This window comes from Fukomys damarensis, unplaced genomic scaffold (genome assembly GCF_012274545.1).
Source record: "Fukomys damarensis isolate Sample0158 unplaced genomic scaffold, DMR_v1.0_HiC HiC_scaffold_39, whole genome shotgun sequence".
Lineage (NCBI taxonomy): Eukaryota > Metazoa > Chordata > Mammalia > Rodentia > Bathyergidae > Fukomys > Fukomys damarensis.
The window spans coordinates 24,776,585-24,793,583 of NW_022900951.1; the positions used below are offsets into that span (position 1 = coordinate 24,776,585).

The window sequence follows — 16,999 nt, forward strand, 5'->3', positions numbered from 1 at the left end:
TATATATATATATTTTTTTTAATTTTAAGAAAATATCTTGCTAAATCACTAAGTTGTCCAGGATGGGATCAAATTTGCAGTTCTGTTTAAGCCTCCCAGAGTGTGAGATTACAAGTGGATAACACATCAGGACGCACTTATTCAGTGAATAAGTGGGAATAAGTAGCATTGTACATACAATTAACCACCTTAGACAGAAAGGCTGTTCAAAAAAACACTCATTGGTATAGTGAAGAAGTAAAAGCGAATCATTTAAAAAGATTATCTCTTATTAGCAGTGATATAATGAAGTCTGACACTAAGTTACTGAGATAGGAACCAAAAGTTACTCAGAAGGTGAATGAGTTTTGTGTTGAAAGAGAAAAACCTCTGAGACGAATAAATTCTCATAATCCTTGGTAACCACAGGCAGGACCTGTGAAAATATCCTTTGCACTCTTACTTTACAATCTTTCAATATAATCTATTTTTGGTAATACAATATAGTTTCATTCACATAAAAACACTCTATGGGTGTATACTCATCAAAATGCTTCTCTGTCTTTCACACACACACACACACACACACACACACACACACACACACACACACACACACAACTTAGAACCTCTGAATTACATTGCAAATGCCTGCGTGTTACTGTTTGTTTTCCCTATAAACACGATGACGGGACTTACTTCAGAATGGCAGTGTCTTAGTTTATGTTCTACTGCTATAAAAATGCTTGAGCAGGATGGTAAGGGAAAGAATTTTATTTTGTCTCACAGTTCTGGGTATCAATAAATATAGTCCCAGCATTGCTCAGAATCTGGTGAGGGTCTTACGTTACCCCATTAATTGTGCAAAAGACGAAAGGCAAACAAAAGTTGCAGTGTCAGGTAATTTGTTCCAGTGACAGGAAAGCTGACTATTTCGCTTTGTAACAGTCTGCTCCTGTGATAAGCAGCCCAAATTTAGGAGAGTGAGAATTAACTCTTCCAACACAGTGTTAATCTATTTATATGTAGGCTCCACCCCAAAGACACAAACAGCTCCTACTAAGTCATACTTTCCCACAAAGTTACACTGAAGAATTAAAGCCTCAACAGAGTTCTGGTGGGAACACAATATTTTTGAAATATAGTAGGAATCTTCCAGATTGATTCACTATGAGCTAAATCACGGAATGATTAAACTGAAATAAAACACTGCGATATGGACCTAAATCCAGATGGGCACTTGAAGAGCACCTTTACTCTTAGGTACAATGATTACTTTTACTCTTATATTATATTATAGGCTTAACATTTCCAGAGTGACTATATTGAAATCTTACAATCATTACTGCTTCTAGTGTCCTTTTAGCCATTATGTGCAAACGTTCAGAGCAACTGTATGCTGAAACAAGAATAAACATGAGCAGCCTTGATTCTGAAAATCTCACAGGTTAAGGTCTAATTCTTCAAATGTAGTCTGAAGTTTGCTTGGGTATTATGCTGCATTATATTCTACAACTTTTATTCAGATGAGAAAGAATGCTGTTCTTCTCTATTCCTCTTCCTCATCATCCTCTCATACAAGCACATCTCCAATGATGGCAGGTTTTGCCGGTCACAGTACAAAACATTTGAACATACAGTCAGCCATACCCTGTTTGCTTTCACTTTTTCATAATTTTTCAGGAAATATCATTCTTCTTTGACATTTTCTCTGGGCTTAGTCATAGAACGTGTGAACTGTAAGGCTACTTTTAATTTATTTATTTATTTTTATTTTTTACTTTTGACTAAAGAGCACTTGTGGTCTACTGTAAATAAAGTTTATACCAATTGACAAATGCCATGAATGTGATTGACTATTAACATTTTCACGAGCAGAAATGGAACCTGTACACTATTTGTTGTGAAATAATAATCACACATGCCCTCATACAGAAAATCAGAATGATGCGGTTGGCTTTGAGGAAACTGTTGATTGCATGACCAAAATCAGTTCCCCTCCTTTGTATTAGTTCATATAGTCATTTTGGCACTTAGAAGATCCAGGGATGTATGGCTATGGTGCAGCCTTAATGTTGTGCTCTTCCATGAGGATGGGATGAATTTACTTCATGCATCTTTTCTTTAAACCATTCACTTTAATTTTCAAGTTAAAAAAATAAGGGACAGAATTAAAAAATAAATTATTTCAGAATTTATTCAGAAAAAGCACTTAGTTCACTACACAAGAAAACAAAATAATCAGATAATTGAAATAGAAATGGTAATACTGTTCAACTTGATGCTTTTTGTCTAACATTTCCATGTCCTTCATGGTTTTATTTTGACCCATGCCCTACTAAGTACAAGCAAGTGCTGATCAGTATTATGGCCCAGTGTAGTCATTCTCAACTTTATTGGGTTATGGAAGAAAGCTGGGTAAACTGATAAAATATACCCTATCAATTTTTTGGCTTTTTTTTTCTACAGAGACTAGCAAATAGCAACCCTATTTTTCTTGCTGACTACATTTTGGAGGGATGGTTCCCAGTTCCTTGAGAAAGACTGTCATGGGTAACTGAAGACTTACCTCTCACATAGGCAGAAAAAGAATTTGCAGTTGCAAATTTTCTGAAGCAATTGCTCTAAGAAAGGGGAATTCTGATCTATAGTCATTCAGAAGGTTTCTTTTTTTTTCCTTTTTATTGAGATTATTGGTACAATCTAGATATACAATACAGTTACATTCATTATTGGGATCCTTTACATGATAGGTCTTGATTCTCATTTTTTCCCCTTGTCTTTGGCCTCACTTCACCCCCTCCTCCCCTCCCCATTTACAAACACTTTATTTCCATTTTTTTAATTTCTCATATTTTTTCCTCTCCCTTATTGCCTTTCCCCCACCCTTCCCACATTCCCTACACCTTTAGCCCTTTACTTCCTATTTCACATTATTAATTGCCTCATTAGGATCCTGTGTATTATTATAGTTTGTCACACCAGAGTAACTATTCAGTATTTCAGTTAAAGAAATCTCTGTATGTATTAAAAATAGGGAATCCTAAAATAAAACTAAAAAGGAAAGTAAAAGAGAAAAGGCAATGATGTAAGATTAAAGCAATCCTTACTTCTGAATATGAAAATGGTCCCTGAATATATTTAAATTGCTTCTTGCTTGTAGTCTTATAATTGCTTCTTGCTCTTGTAGTCTTATCTTATTCTTTTTTCATTATTTAGAGAATACTTTATTAGTTTCTGTAATCAAAGCCACGTAGATATGACCTTACATATTTAATACAGTGCGTTACCCCTGTACAAATGGAAAAAAAATTTAACATTTCTAGACCAATATGGCTGTCAATTTCTGTAAAATGCCAACTCAACACAGTAAATTGGGATAATTTTTCCAAATTTGACAGCACCATTAAAGTTTCCACAAATTCAAATTATATGTGTATGTGTATATGTATATATATATTTATATAAAAAGACCAATAATAGCAGTATGTTATGCATCAATAGCAGCAAAAGCTTTTCCGGGTTCTGCAGTCATCTGAACAAAATTATACACATTCAGCACATTCCATTAAAAAAACAAAAACAAAAAAACAAAGAAAAGAATAATATCCAGAAAATGGCAAAGTTCTGTTACTGTTATGGTACCTGGCACCATTATTTTTATTAGCATCTTAATCATTAACTGGAAAGAGAGCATTCTAGAGCAATATCATTAAAAATAGCTCTGATAAAACATGGTCACTACTACATATCATAAAGCAGGTACAAGATATTTTACATTCACAGAGGTATGATACAGTACCACCCTATATCAATAATACTAGAATCAGTTTTGGTTTGAAATTTACTTTGTCTGCAAATAAGATGGCTACCCCTGCTTTTTTCGGGGCTCCTGTCACATGTAGAATTTTTTCCATCCTTTCACTTTCAGTCTATGGGCTTCTTTTTGCACTAAGTGTGTTTCTTGCATACAACATATTGTTCCATTTTGCTTCTTCTTCCATTTTGCCAGTCTATTTCTCTTGATTGGTGAGTTGAGACCATTGACATTGATGGTTATAACTGATATGTACTAACTTATTATTGTCATGTTATTGGCCTTTTGTTGACTCTTTTTACTTTTTCACCTTCTCCTTTTAGTTTCTTGCCTTGCCAATTTGATTTGCTCTGTCGGGCCTCATGGTGTTGTTGCCTTCATTGTCATTTTCTAGGATCTTGTTTAGAATCGCTTGTAGTGCTGGTTTGGTATTCATGTAGTTTCTCAGGTGTTCTTTGTCGTGGAAGTATCTTATTTCCCCATCCATTTTGAAAGACAGTTTTGCAGGATACATCAGTCTAGGTTGGAGGTTGTTCTCTTTTAGTACTTAAAAAAAATATATCTCACTCCAGGCTCTCCTTGCCCTAAGGGTTTGTGTTGAAAAGTCTGCTGTGATTCTGATGGGCTTTAATTTGCATGTGATTTGTTTCTTTTCTCTTACTGCTTGTAGTATTTTGTTCTGTTGGGTTTCTGGGATCTTGATTATTATATATCTAGGTGTAGATTTTCTTTTTTTGATTGTGGCTAGTTGGGGTCCTATATGCCTCACTTATCTGAATGTCAACTTCTTCCCCTCTATTTGGGAAGTTTTCTGTCATTAATTCTGTGAACAGTTTTTTAAAGTAATTTGTATTTTCTCCTGCTACTTCATGGATTCCTATCAGTCTTATATTATTCCTCTTTGCATCATCTAGGAGTTGTTGGGTTGATTTCTCATGATCCCCTACTGTTTTTAAGAGATCTCTCTTTTCACAGTCACTGACTGCAATCTTATCTTCTATATCTGAGAGTCTATCTTCGCATTCTTTTATTCTGCTGTGTACACTTTCAATGGAGTGTTTAATCTCCTGGATATCTGTTTGAATCTGTTTTATTGATTCCATTTGTTTCCTATGTTGGGCGTTTATTGTTTCCATTTCTTTCTTATGCTGGGGCTTCATGGCTCCTATCGTGGTCCTGAGCTCATCTATTTTTTTGTCAGTTTCTGCTCTAGAGTCTCGAATCACAACTTCCATTTTGCTCACAATCTCTATGGTTATCTTGGAAATTATTTCTGTTTTGAATTTTTCTAGAGCCCGATTGATCTGTTTTGTTACTTTCTGTGCTTTGAGTTCAGGGTGTCCTGGTGGTTCACTATCAGCCTTTTCATCCTCATTTGCCCTACTGTTTGCCATTGGTGAACTGGAAGTCTGTCTTTGTGTCTTGCTTAAGTGTTTTCTCATTTTTATTTTTGTTGTCAGGCTGTCCTTGGTTTAATGTCTGGGTTATCACCCAAATCTTCCTGATATAGTTGTGCCCTAGCTCCTGGGTCTCTAATGACCCACAGACATTCTCATCTTCATAACATCAGAGAAAACAGCTCATCAAATCAACCACAATCCTTTATCCCAATTGATACAATCAGCAACACATTATGATCAAGCACAACTTGGAAACTGACCACTTGTGGTAGTCACTAGTCTATTACCCTTAAACCATTTGAATTAAATTGAAATCAAGAAGCTTAAAGAGTTCAAGGTGAGAACATTAAAGCCACCTTGGGGAGTCTAGAGTTCAAATAAACTCCATATGGTGTCAGTGCTGTCGGTGTGCAAACTATAGTGAATGATACAGTGGTGTACTCTAAAACTGATGCAAATGAAATATTCAATACTGATGAGTTATATTTACTTATTTTTAACTTCTTAAAAGGGCATAGTAGTGTGCATTTTAAAAGGTCAAGATCATTATGTAGTTGAAAGATAAAAGGAGTAGTATACAACATTGGGAGCAATGATGCCTATTTATATCTCTACAGCCCTATCAAAATGCCTGAGCATCTTTCCCCTGAGAGAAAATTTGGAATAAATAGATCCCAGAGTTTATGACACATTTGGTACTTACAATATTTCACTATGGATAAAACAATGTTATAATGAACTCCTATTGTCATATTTTAATTATTATCTTTAGGACCCTAGCAAATAGATCGTATCATCCATTTTGGTGGAAATCAAAAAATTATAATTATGGCTGGGGATTTAGCTCAGGGGTGCTGCTGCCTGGCTCCCAAGTACAAGGTCCTGAGTTCTATCCCAGGTACCCTCCAAAAAATTGTAGTTAATTTTAGTCAACAATAGGGCAAAAAGTATAATTTAATGCTACAAATAGTAATTACCTGATAAATCATCAAGTTTTAGATAATTAGATAAACAAAAACAGATATGGCAAAACTTTAGAACATCATTAAAGATAAAATATTAATATGGCAGGAACTTTTTAATTTAATCCTTCTAAGTACATTATATAAAGTAGTTTTCCCAATTGCATAGGAATGGAGGATTTTTTTTAGTAATGTTAGTGAAAGGACTTTCAAGACATTTGAATCACCTGCATAGACACAGGCTTTTATTCTTTTAAATTTAATGCAATAACTTAAAATGTTCTTACGAGAATAATCAACAATCTAAAACAATACAAGGTCAAAATATAGCAATTAATTACAAGTAAAGAAAATAAATCAGTGGGTTAATAGAATTGGAAACGTTTCATCTTCTTTCCTTAAAAAGCTGAGTAGTCAAGAATGTGATTTTTTAAGACTAACTTTTCATAAATACACTTTTAATACACCCAAAGCCTAATCTAAGTATAGGGGTTTATACAAATATTCCTAATATTTTCATCAGTAACCACCAGAGGTTCAATCAGACTAGGATGTATAATTTGGCTATGTCCTTTTTAACACATAGAGCTACTTCTTTAGTTTGCCTTAGATAATAAAATGGATAAGTTAGAATGAATTTGGATGCAAAGTAATAATCAATTCAGCTGAATTCCATTTTCCATAGTAAAATTAAAGATTTTTTGAGACATGAATAAACATAACTGTGGAAGGAATAATTCAATTTGAAAATTGAATCCAGAAGAAATTATGATGCAGAACATTGGTAAGACCTTTGTATATTTACAATACATTGCTTTGTTTGTCTCTATTCTCTTTGTTTGCCACCTCTGCTTGGTTTCTGGACAGAGAATCATTTCCTATAGCAATTTGTAACACACTTGGAAGATTTTCTATCTGCAAGTAGTTTCTTAGAAGCTTTACAACAATCCATCTTCATGATTACTCTGTTAAAGAGATTTATTAGGATCATCAGCATCCACATTTTACATAAGTGGAAGCGCCAAGCTTTTTAGAAATTATTTTATTTTTATAGGTGATACAAATACTGAAAATAGTTATAAAACAAGTATATAGTTAGTGAATGCTTATTATCATTAAGGCAAATACCATTATTGCTATCCCCAATGTCACAATTAGAACTGTGAAAATCATTACTGAAACCTTCTAGGCACATCTTGTAACCACACCAAAACACCCCCCCAGACACACAACTATTACAGTGACTTTTCTAGATTGATATCCATATTTTGATAGTTTTATCACCTAAATATGAAGCCCTATGCAGTGTAATTTAATGTTGCCTAATTTTAAAAACATTTTAGATCTCTTTTAACCTATAGACCTTCCCAGTTTCTTATTTTAACACTTGTTGAATAAATGAAATCATTTGTTATGTAGAGGGTTCTCTGGTATGGCTTTTGTTTTCCTTTCCTTGTGATGTAGTTTAACTTACCTCATTGTTCTCTACATGCGTTTCTATCATCTCACTTTATCAAGAGATGACCAACCTTTAAAGTCTACTTTCTTGCCCTGTTCGTTGGCATTTCTTGGCCCACTTTGTATGTCTATGGTAGCCAAGAGTGATGGGTCATAAGCAATTGCTTGTCTCTTAGGAGCTTTGAGATTACAAACATTTGACTCTGTTATTCAGTGACCATCCAAGGACAGATTTCAGGGATGACAGGCTGTCTTATTTTGTTGCTGAGATGAAATGTCCAACACTCAAAAATAAAGGAGGAAAGGTTTATTTCAGTTCAGAGTTTATAGAGGCTTCAGTCCATAATCGCCTGACTCCAAGTTATGGTGGCACGGCTGAACAGCATCACAGAGGAGAAACAGTTCATGGCATAACAGGAAGGAGATAACAAGCAGCAAGCAGCATAAGCAGCCTGTTTTCTTTCTGTCCCTTTATATTCTGTCCATGCTACAAGCCTATTGATTGGTGCCCCAACACCTGGGTTTGGGCTTGTCATATTCACATCCAGAACTATGCTAAACCAATTTAGTTGCCATACATCCTTCATCCCCAGTATCACACACCCCAATGCAGCATCACACACTCATGATCCAGCCTCCTCTCCAAAGCCCCACTATGAGCTCATTAGGCTTTCACAGGAATATCTAGATACAAGTGAAAACACAGGCTGTGCATAAGTTTAAAGGAGGCTGAAAAAATATGCATTTTTCATGAAGTTAAATTTTCCCCTTTTAAAGGAATATTTATCATGATATTAATGATCATAATGTTACTACCTTACTGTCATAATTTCCCTTTTGTCATAATATCTATACTGCCTCACTGTCATAATTTCCCTTTTGTTGTTCTTTTCTTATTTATAGTATTGTTTTGATAACATAAAAAGTTCCAAAACCAATGTCAGTGTTCATTGTTTTTCATTATACTCATTTAAATATAGGATGTTTTGGAAACATTACTTAATTCTGAAATATGTTGTGGATTATTTACCATTTTTATAAAATATATTATTTTTAAAAAATTTTTAAAATTCTTTATTTCCTTTTCCTTTATTTACTTTCCCCTACCCTTCCCACTTCCCCTACACCTTTAGCCCTTTTCTTCCTATTTCACATTGTCAATCATACCATTTAGATCTTATTTAGACTTAGTTTTTAACATCAGAGAAACTATTTAGTATTTGCATGTGTGTGATTTATTTATTTCACTTAAGAGAATAATCTCAGTATGCACCCATTCAAATCTACCTCATGGAAAGTTACCTTTAATTTGTTTAAACTTTGCATAAAACTAATTCTATTTCAAATGTATTTTCACCACTGTAACTACTGTCTTGCTCTATGGAACAGAGAAAAGCAAATTTCCTCTTTTAGGATAGCAAAATTAAAAGTTCCGCCCATGGCAGCTGTGAAGTTAAAGGTGGTTAAGTAATTCTCCTCTGGACATTTCTGAATATGTTCTTCAGATTGGCTCCATGCACATTGCCTGCTGTCACAAAATCCATTCCTTGCATGCACTATCAATGTAAATTCTCAATAAAGGACCAGCACTGTTTGTTTAGGAATATGTTTTGAAGTATAGATTTTTCATTGTAATTAGCCACTTCTATGCATGCTGTCTACTTATATATTAGGTAATATGGGGTATTTTATATTTGTGGGGAAAAGGCAATCCAAGCTCCATTTCTTTCTTTTCTTAGTTTATTATGTCTTCAGCACTTTCAAACCATATAGTATATGATCAGTTGCAGCTCATTTCTATCTACTAAGCATCCATGGCCACTGGCTGATGTTGCACTAAATATAATGTTGTGTTGTTGCGCCAAGCCTTTTTGCTTTTGTGGTATATTACTCAACCCATCACAAGAAAATTTTAATGGACAGATAACTCACCTATTTAGTCTGTTTAAGATTAATTTGTTGTGAAGCTATTGGCTATAATGTCTTTGAGACTTTCATTTTAAATAAAGACAGCCCCATCTATATACTGCAAGTCTGTATTAACAAATGGGGTGCAACCAATTGTTAAAAATGAGAAAATATCATATGGGTTTGGAATTATCTTATTTATTTGTTTGTTTGTTTATTTATTTATTTATTTATTTATTTATTTATTTATTTATTGGTACCAAGGATTGAACTCCGGTCCCTGCACTTGCAAGGCAGGCGGCGGAACCACTAAGCTAAATCCCTGGCCCTATCTCTTTTATATGTAAGCATTATATTAGGAACTTCACCGTATGCTGAGGTTCATAGTGCTTGAAAGTTTATTCTGAATCTTGTAGAAAAATACCACTGTTAGTTAAGAGATGTGATTTCAGTATTCCCAGCATTTCTCTTCCCCTCTGGATCGAAACCATTTTCTGGGCCAGGATTTATCTCAATGGTGCCACCGACTGCCTTGCAAGTGCAAGGTTCCAAGTTCAATTCCTGGTATGAAAAAACATTATATTGTTTTCCCTTGGGCAACCACGGCCTTTCATCAACCTTCTTTGCCTCTCGATCTCTTCCTACTATCCTTTGTATTGCTGGAAATCGAAAGCCCATGTTCCATTCTTTTCCAGATCTGTAAGCCTGCCAAGCTTTCTTTCTGAAACCATCAAACAACTACAAGTTAATCTGATGAAGTGATTCATATTAAGCTGTTAATGAGAAGTGGCTGACCATAGCCATTGTTCAACTACCCAGGTTATACTGTTAATTCATCTTTGACTCTTCACAGGAAGTACATGTGACTATATTTGGAATTTAGAATTGGTAGACTAAGGCTTATATAGGACACCTTTGATAGCAGGAGTCTTTGACAGCCTCTAATCCTTTGGCAATCAAAAATAGACATAGGCAGAAACTTGGTGACGTTTTACAGAAAACTGTTGTAAATAATCTAGCATTACAAGTTCAGTTTGTCTTGCATTTATCAGAATAAAAGTAGAAACTGCTGCTGCAAGTTATTAGAATCTGTGGTGTTTTAAACAACAGTCTTGAATGTCACTGCCTGAATTCTCTTTGCAGGTGGAATGGTTAAAAGGGAGGATGGAGCAGTTGAGGGGTAGCTGTTTTGTTTGGTTGCTTTTGTTTATTTTCTGACTGACCTGGCACAGCATATGCGGAGGCGATGCATGTTTCCTGACATTGGGCCAGTGATGTATGGCCTGACCTTCAAAATGAGGAACATCTTCTCTGTGGGTGAGAGTATAGCCGTACAAATGCTTTTATCCATATTGCTCGGCAGTTTGCAACCAGTTCCGACAAAAAGTACCCACCCCGCTGAGTTCGCTGAAGCTTGTATATTGGTTTTAGTTTGAACATTTTGGCAAATTAAGGGCTGAGTGAAACCATAAAATTGATTTTATTTACAACAAAGCCTTGTGGTGTCTGCTGGCTGCTTTCACATTTCTTTCAGTTTTAGAGGTTGTGTCTGTAGGTGGTTTATCTAACTTTATATTGAATTTGCGTCCATTTCAGGATAATACTTCCCCTGGGTTTCCTCTTAATTGATATTGGGCATGGTCTGCTTTCTTTTCAGTCTTTGCTTCTTTTGGGACCGGTGAACATCTCTCTTCTATTTTTCTCATTCAGTATGAACAGCCACAGATCACATGTCTGGTACTTGTCTGGTATTTGTTCTGAACTTTTAAGGCATTCACTGAAACTTTCTCCTCAAAGATCGGGTGACATAGTAATACACATTTTATAATGTGGCATCTGAAAGATGCAATATCATGAATAATTTTTTGAGTACATTTTCTTTCTGAAAGTGCTGTTGTCTTACTTGTAAGAACTTATATGGGCACCAAAGAGTCAATTTATTAGTGAATAAACAGGAACTGTGGAAAGAGAAATGGTCTGCAAGTCTAAAAATCTGGATTTTAAGCCCTAAATTCATCAGCAACTTGTGTGGCAGATTGCTTATGTCTTTATAACCTCACTTTTTTAGTTTTAAAATGCAGACCTTGTTCTAGATCAACGGTTCTCAACATTGGTTGTACATTAAAATCATCTGGGAATCTTTTTCAACTATACCAGCCACCAGCCCCCACTACAAACTAATTATAAATGGAATCGCTATAGAGGAGACCGGGGAGCTGGCATATTTGTAAAAGCTTCCTGGGTTATTTTAATGTGCAGCCAAGGTTAAGAACTAATGAATTAGGTGATTTCTAAATTATTTTACAGCTTTTAAGATTGTGTAATTCGAATCTCTTAGAAAATCTTTGCATTGATATATTTTCTACCTTTGCAGTTCAAAATTAAATTATTAATTGAATTAGATGTGCATTTTTAATCAGCTCATGCAGTTCTCAAAGGAATAGTGCAAAGCAAAGGTATTTTATACAGTGCCTTTGAGTAACGGTGCAGACACAGATTGATCCTCACTCCAGGTGATTCTTTACAAAATATGAGGTATATACTTGAGTTTCACATTGACCGTAAGTATCTCCCTGTGACAACTACCCTGAATCTACCGAGCTTTTGTTTAGAGACATATTCTAATGCCTTGTGGAAGTCATTTCCTAACTGTTAACTACTTGATAAAGGTAGACAAAGGAAACTCCTTAGAATTACAATAAAATGAATCATTTGAATTTTTCTCTACTTGGTTCAAGAGTGGTGCTGCGGATGTAATTAAGGGTAGATTTTAAGGTTGGGCATAGTATATTTTGAATCTGTTTTCAGCTTTCCTTAGAACAAGTTAGAATTGTAAGGGAGCCACCTAGTGGAAATGCATATACACCTGCTGCATCTTGTCTTCAGGTATTTGCCTATGAGCTTTATCAGAATAGAGATTTAATTAGATATGTAGTTATGTATAGATATTTACTTTAAATGTGTATGTTTATGATTTGATGTCATGTTTACAAAACTATTCAATGTTAATTGATTTTATTTAATGTTTTCTTTCATTTTGCTTCGAAATGATTTTTCATTTTATAAATTATAATTTATGTTTTTGTTACTCTTTTTACAAAACCTGGATATGGAAGTGAAAAGGCATTTCATCCTAAAATAAAATGCATAATCTCTTTGTAAGGACATAAACGTATTATATAATACCTACTAATTTTTCTTAGATTTAAATGTGAGAGGGATTTTGAACTAACAGTTTATGAAATTACAGAATGCAGATATAGTGTTTAGCAGTCACAGCCTAAGAAGCATTACCTTTTTTATATATGCTGAAGTTTGTAACAGTCTATGACAAATGAATCGGGCTGATTAGGGGACTGCCAAAAGTATAAATCATCTTACTTTCATTACAGATATTCATCTCTCAACGTAACATTGTCCTGCTTTCCTGCAGGTAACTTTTAGGTTATAATGATGAAACAGACATTTCAGTAACAACGTTTGGCTAATACACATTCAGTGAAAAAAATATGTATACATTGCAACATGCCCAACATATTAATTTTTAGGCCCATATTTTAAGTGTATTGTCACAAGAAGAATTTTTAAAATTTGGCATTTTAAATTCAGTTGACAAGGTTGTTTCCTAATTTACATTGCATCAATACTTATGATGGGTCATTGTTCTTTCTTTTGTACTCTTGTGAATCTCATCCACTTATACCACTTATACTTGACTCTGTTGTTCAAGTGATTTCCAGAGTTTCTCTTCCTAAATCAGCCCCCCAACACCCCCCCAACTGCTACTTTCTTCTATCTCCCTTTCTGGATCCATGATTCTAACTGACTGCTGGGCAAGGTTTTCTAATATTCTTTCATCATTTCAAAATGCCCCAAATCAAATTTGTTATCTCTGCAATGCTCGTGTATTGAGAATTCAATTAAAGCTTTTTATTGTTTTCTCAAGAAAATATAAATTTTCTAGTCCTCTTTAATCTTCTTTCTGTCTAATACTCCACCCCCATTTCCTGTTAGTTCTACCTCAAAAATATATCTGGCATCATGCATTCAGGACATTTTGTAAAATAAGTATTATGAGGGCAGTTCCAGTGGAAGGAAGATGGCCTATAAAATGACCAAGATTCCTATCCGCTGTTAATGGGTATTCTCCCGGGATAATCCACTCCTTTTCATTATGGGTGGTGAGACTGTGTATAAAATGGATGCCAATGTTCTGACTCAGTTGCATTATACAGCAAAAGTGAAAGGAATTGTACATGTACAATTAAGGTCCTAAATCAGTTGATTCAGAAATAATCAAAAGGGTAATTCTCCTGGGCTGGCACAATTTAATTAAGTGAGAGACCCTAAAATTAGAACTGGGCCCTTTCTGAAGAGTGTGGTTCTCTTGCTGGTTAAAGTTACTCCTTGATGAAGTAAGCAACCATGTGATGAGAGAAACTATGGGAAGGTCATATGGCCATGACCTTTAAGGGGCCTCTAGGATCTAAGAAAGGTTGAAAACTAGGAAGAAGACAGAGACCCACTATTACAAGGAAAACAATGATGCAATGAACCATAGGCTGTTGCGAGAAGACAAACGCCGCAAAAGAATGCAGTATAGATTATCTTTTTGATGTAGCCTAGTAAGACTCAGGGCAGGAAACCCAGTCACATTATGGCTAGTCTCCTGATCCAAAGAAACTGTGATAGGACAAATTTATGTTTTCTTATGTCACCAGATTGGTGGCTGTTCTGAAGCGATAGTTATCTGATACAGATCCCCATTGTCCTTTGCTTTGGACCTGAGTCAACATCCTTATAAACATTCTAAAATGTAATCTTCATGAATTTTAAGGTTTTGTTTTGTTCAGGTCTTTGTGACTCAAAAAATACTAGCAATTTTATGTGTCCCAGCAGGATACTGTATCTTAGAAGAATCCTAGCATGTTCTAAACTTTGACCAATGGATTGAATGAATATAATGCATCTACCTGTATGCTCTCTAAAACCTTTGTCAGTTCCCCATAATATACAGATATACTCCCTTGATATAAGAAGTGGAAAACTCTATAATAAAGTGACCAAACATATGGCTTTGTATTGGCCTGCTTTCCTATCAATGGAATATAGTATCTAACAACTTCTAATCTTGAGTTCAGAGTCTTTTTCTAGCATGTTTCATCTCCGATACCTCTAAAAATTGTATGACTTCACTATGCCCCAGTTTTTTTATTTATAAAATATCAATAATTCTTATCACTTAAATCTGTTTTGAATATGAAATAAGATAATGCAGTTAACATGTTTTTGTAGAGCTTGGTCCGTGCAGCATATCAACAAATATTAATATAATTGTAACAGTCAATGGCCTCTACTTTCTATATCTCCTCCAGCCCTATTAAGAAGGCACCACAGTTTCTTCTGCCCTTGCAGCATAACGGATGGTAGAATACGTGGGTACTGGTTTAGTTTCAAGTTCTACTCCCGTCCTACTATATGACCTTGTGTAAAATTCTTCAGGGCCTCAGTTTGGCTACCTGTGAAAGGGGTCTGATTTAATCTATAGCTCTTGAGAATATAATAGCTATATGTCTACTTAAGTTGGTGATATGGAACAAAAGCAAAAATTTAGTAAATGAGGCTACTTTTTCATAAAGCAGTATGACTGATGTGTTTCATAATATTACAAGACCCATAGAATAATTATGTTGCTGCTGAACAGTATGTTGTTATTGTTATTTTCCCAGGCTTTCTTCATTCAATTTACTGCTGATTGAAATAATCTACACTTGCATTAGTTTAAGCCTATCTTTGTGTTCCTATTCCTCTTACATCAACTTTGAAATTATGCTTTTCTACTTTATATATACTTTATACATTCATTCCACAAAGTACAAGTAAATATATAAATACTTCCCAGCATTGTTGCACACACACAAGTACTATTTAAGTGTCACTTATGACCGTATATTTTAAAAGTAGTAAGAATTAACAAATGATTGAAGAACTATTGACATAGGAAAGGTCATTTAAGAAACAATTTACAAGTGTGTGTTAAATGAGTTTCATCTTTACCACTGACACAATTCATAAACAGAAAGTACAATGATTCTTATATCACTCAATTAGATGAAAGAACCAAGCATTATAGCATAAGGAAGTACATGTGCTAGGTATCCTATGGTTTGACAAACTTGTGTTGATATTGAAGCTGGCATTCGTTTCCCTTCCAGAGATATGGCTAAATTTTTCTATACCCAGACACTTTCTCATAGATTCCACTTGAAAGTCAATGGATGCATAATCCTCAATGACTCATTGAACATAATGTTGTGTGGCAAGATTTCTGTACTCCGTTGATATATTTAAGCACCAAATCATCAGACATATCAATGGAAACATTGCCCACATCATTTGAAATCATTCCGTAGAGATAATAGTTGACTGACAATTTTAACATTTTTTAGCTTTTTGCGTCACCATCTTGCAATAAAACATGCTCTGTACTGAGATTTGCTCACACTTGATCATGGGAAAATAATCAGAGGTCTTAACTGAAATAAAACTACATTTGTGGGTGTACTTCCTCCTTCAAGATATTCAAACAGTACTTCAGTTTGCCAACTTAAAAGTAAATAAGTTCTCTGTGACTTTATTGAGCGATGATATGATAAATATTAGTAAAGTCACACTCCATATTGGGTTAGGGGATGACCCTGCTGTGAGATCTTTAGCAAGAAAATTGAGCTCTCTTTTGGTTAGCTTAGAAAGACTATGTTTTGTGCTTTCTGTCACTGACTTTGACCGACAATGATGATCTGTAGGTGTAAGCTGCAAATGAGATCTTTCAGGATTTTTATACTTCTATTCCTTCTTTTCCTTACTTTTTCCAGTTCAAGGTCACAAATGAAATGCCCTACGTATAAAGTATTAGAAATAAGGACATCTGTGTTGCGCTGATATTTTAAACTTGGTATTCAGTAAAATAAAGCTATTTCTTGCAGTTATGGATGAGAAGTTGCCTTTCACCTAAAGCCAAGTTCATTAGAAATTCATGCTCACAGCCCAGAGAAAAACAGGGCTTTTTTAAGGTTTCAACAAGTAATATATCTGCATGATGGGTTGTTCCAAGAAACCAAGCAAATGAAAATGTCAGTTTGCAGAAATTGTCAAAAGCAGCATAATCTAATTTATAATCGCTGTTTATTTAATAAACCATCAGTAGCCCTAACAGATACAGTATTGTCAGTATTCAAGAAATGTACTAGTTTCGAGACCCAGGAAGGACCCAAGGACCCCAGAGGGGGGTTTTTTTCAGCTGCCTACCTGCCTGCCTGTCTGCGATCACCCAGCGGCGTGCGCGCGAGCTCCCGGCCTGCGCGACAACAGACCCAGGAAGGACCCAAGGACCCCAGAGGGGGATTTTTTTCAGCTGCCTACCTGCCTGCCTGTCTGCGATCACCCAGCGGCGTGCGCGCGAGCTCCCGGCCTGC

The 16,999-nt window shown here is 35.1% G+C and overlaps 1 protein-coding gene across 2 annotated transcripts in view; it reads left to right on the forward strand.

The window, feature by feature from the left end:
- Nucleotides 1-16,999, forward strand: part of Il1rapl1 (interleukin 1 receptor accessory protein like 1) — a 1,210,730-nt gene that overhangs the window by 561,429 nt on the left and 632,302 nt on the right. The gene's annotated exons all lie outside the window — the stretch shown is intronic.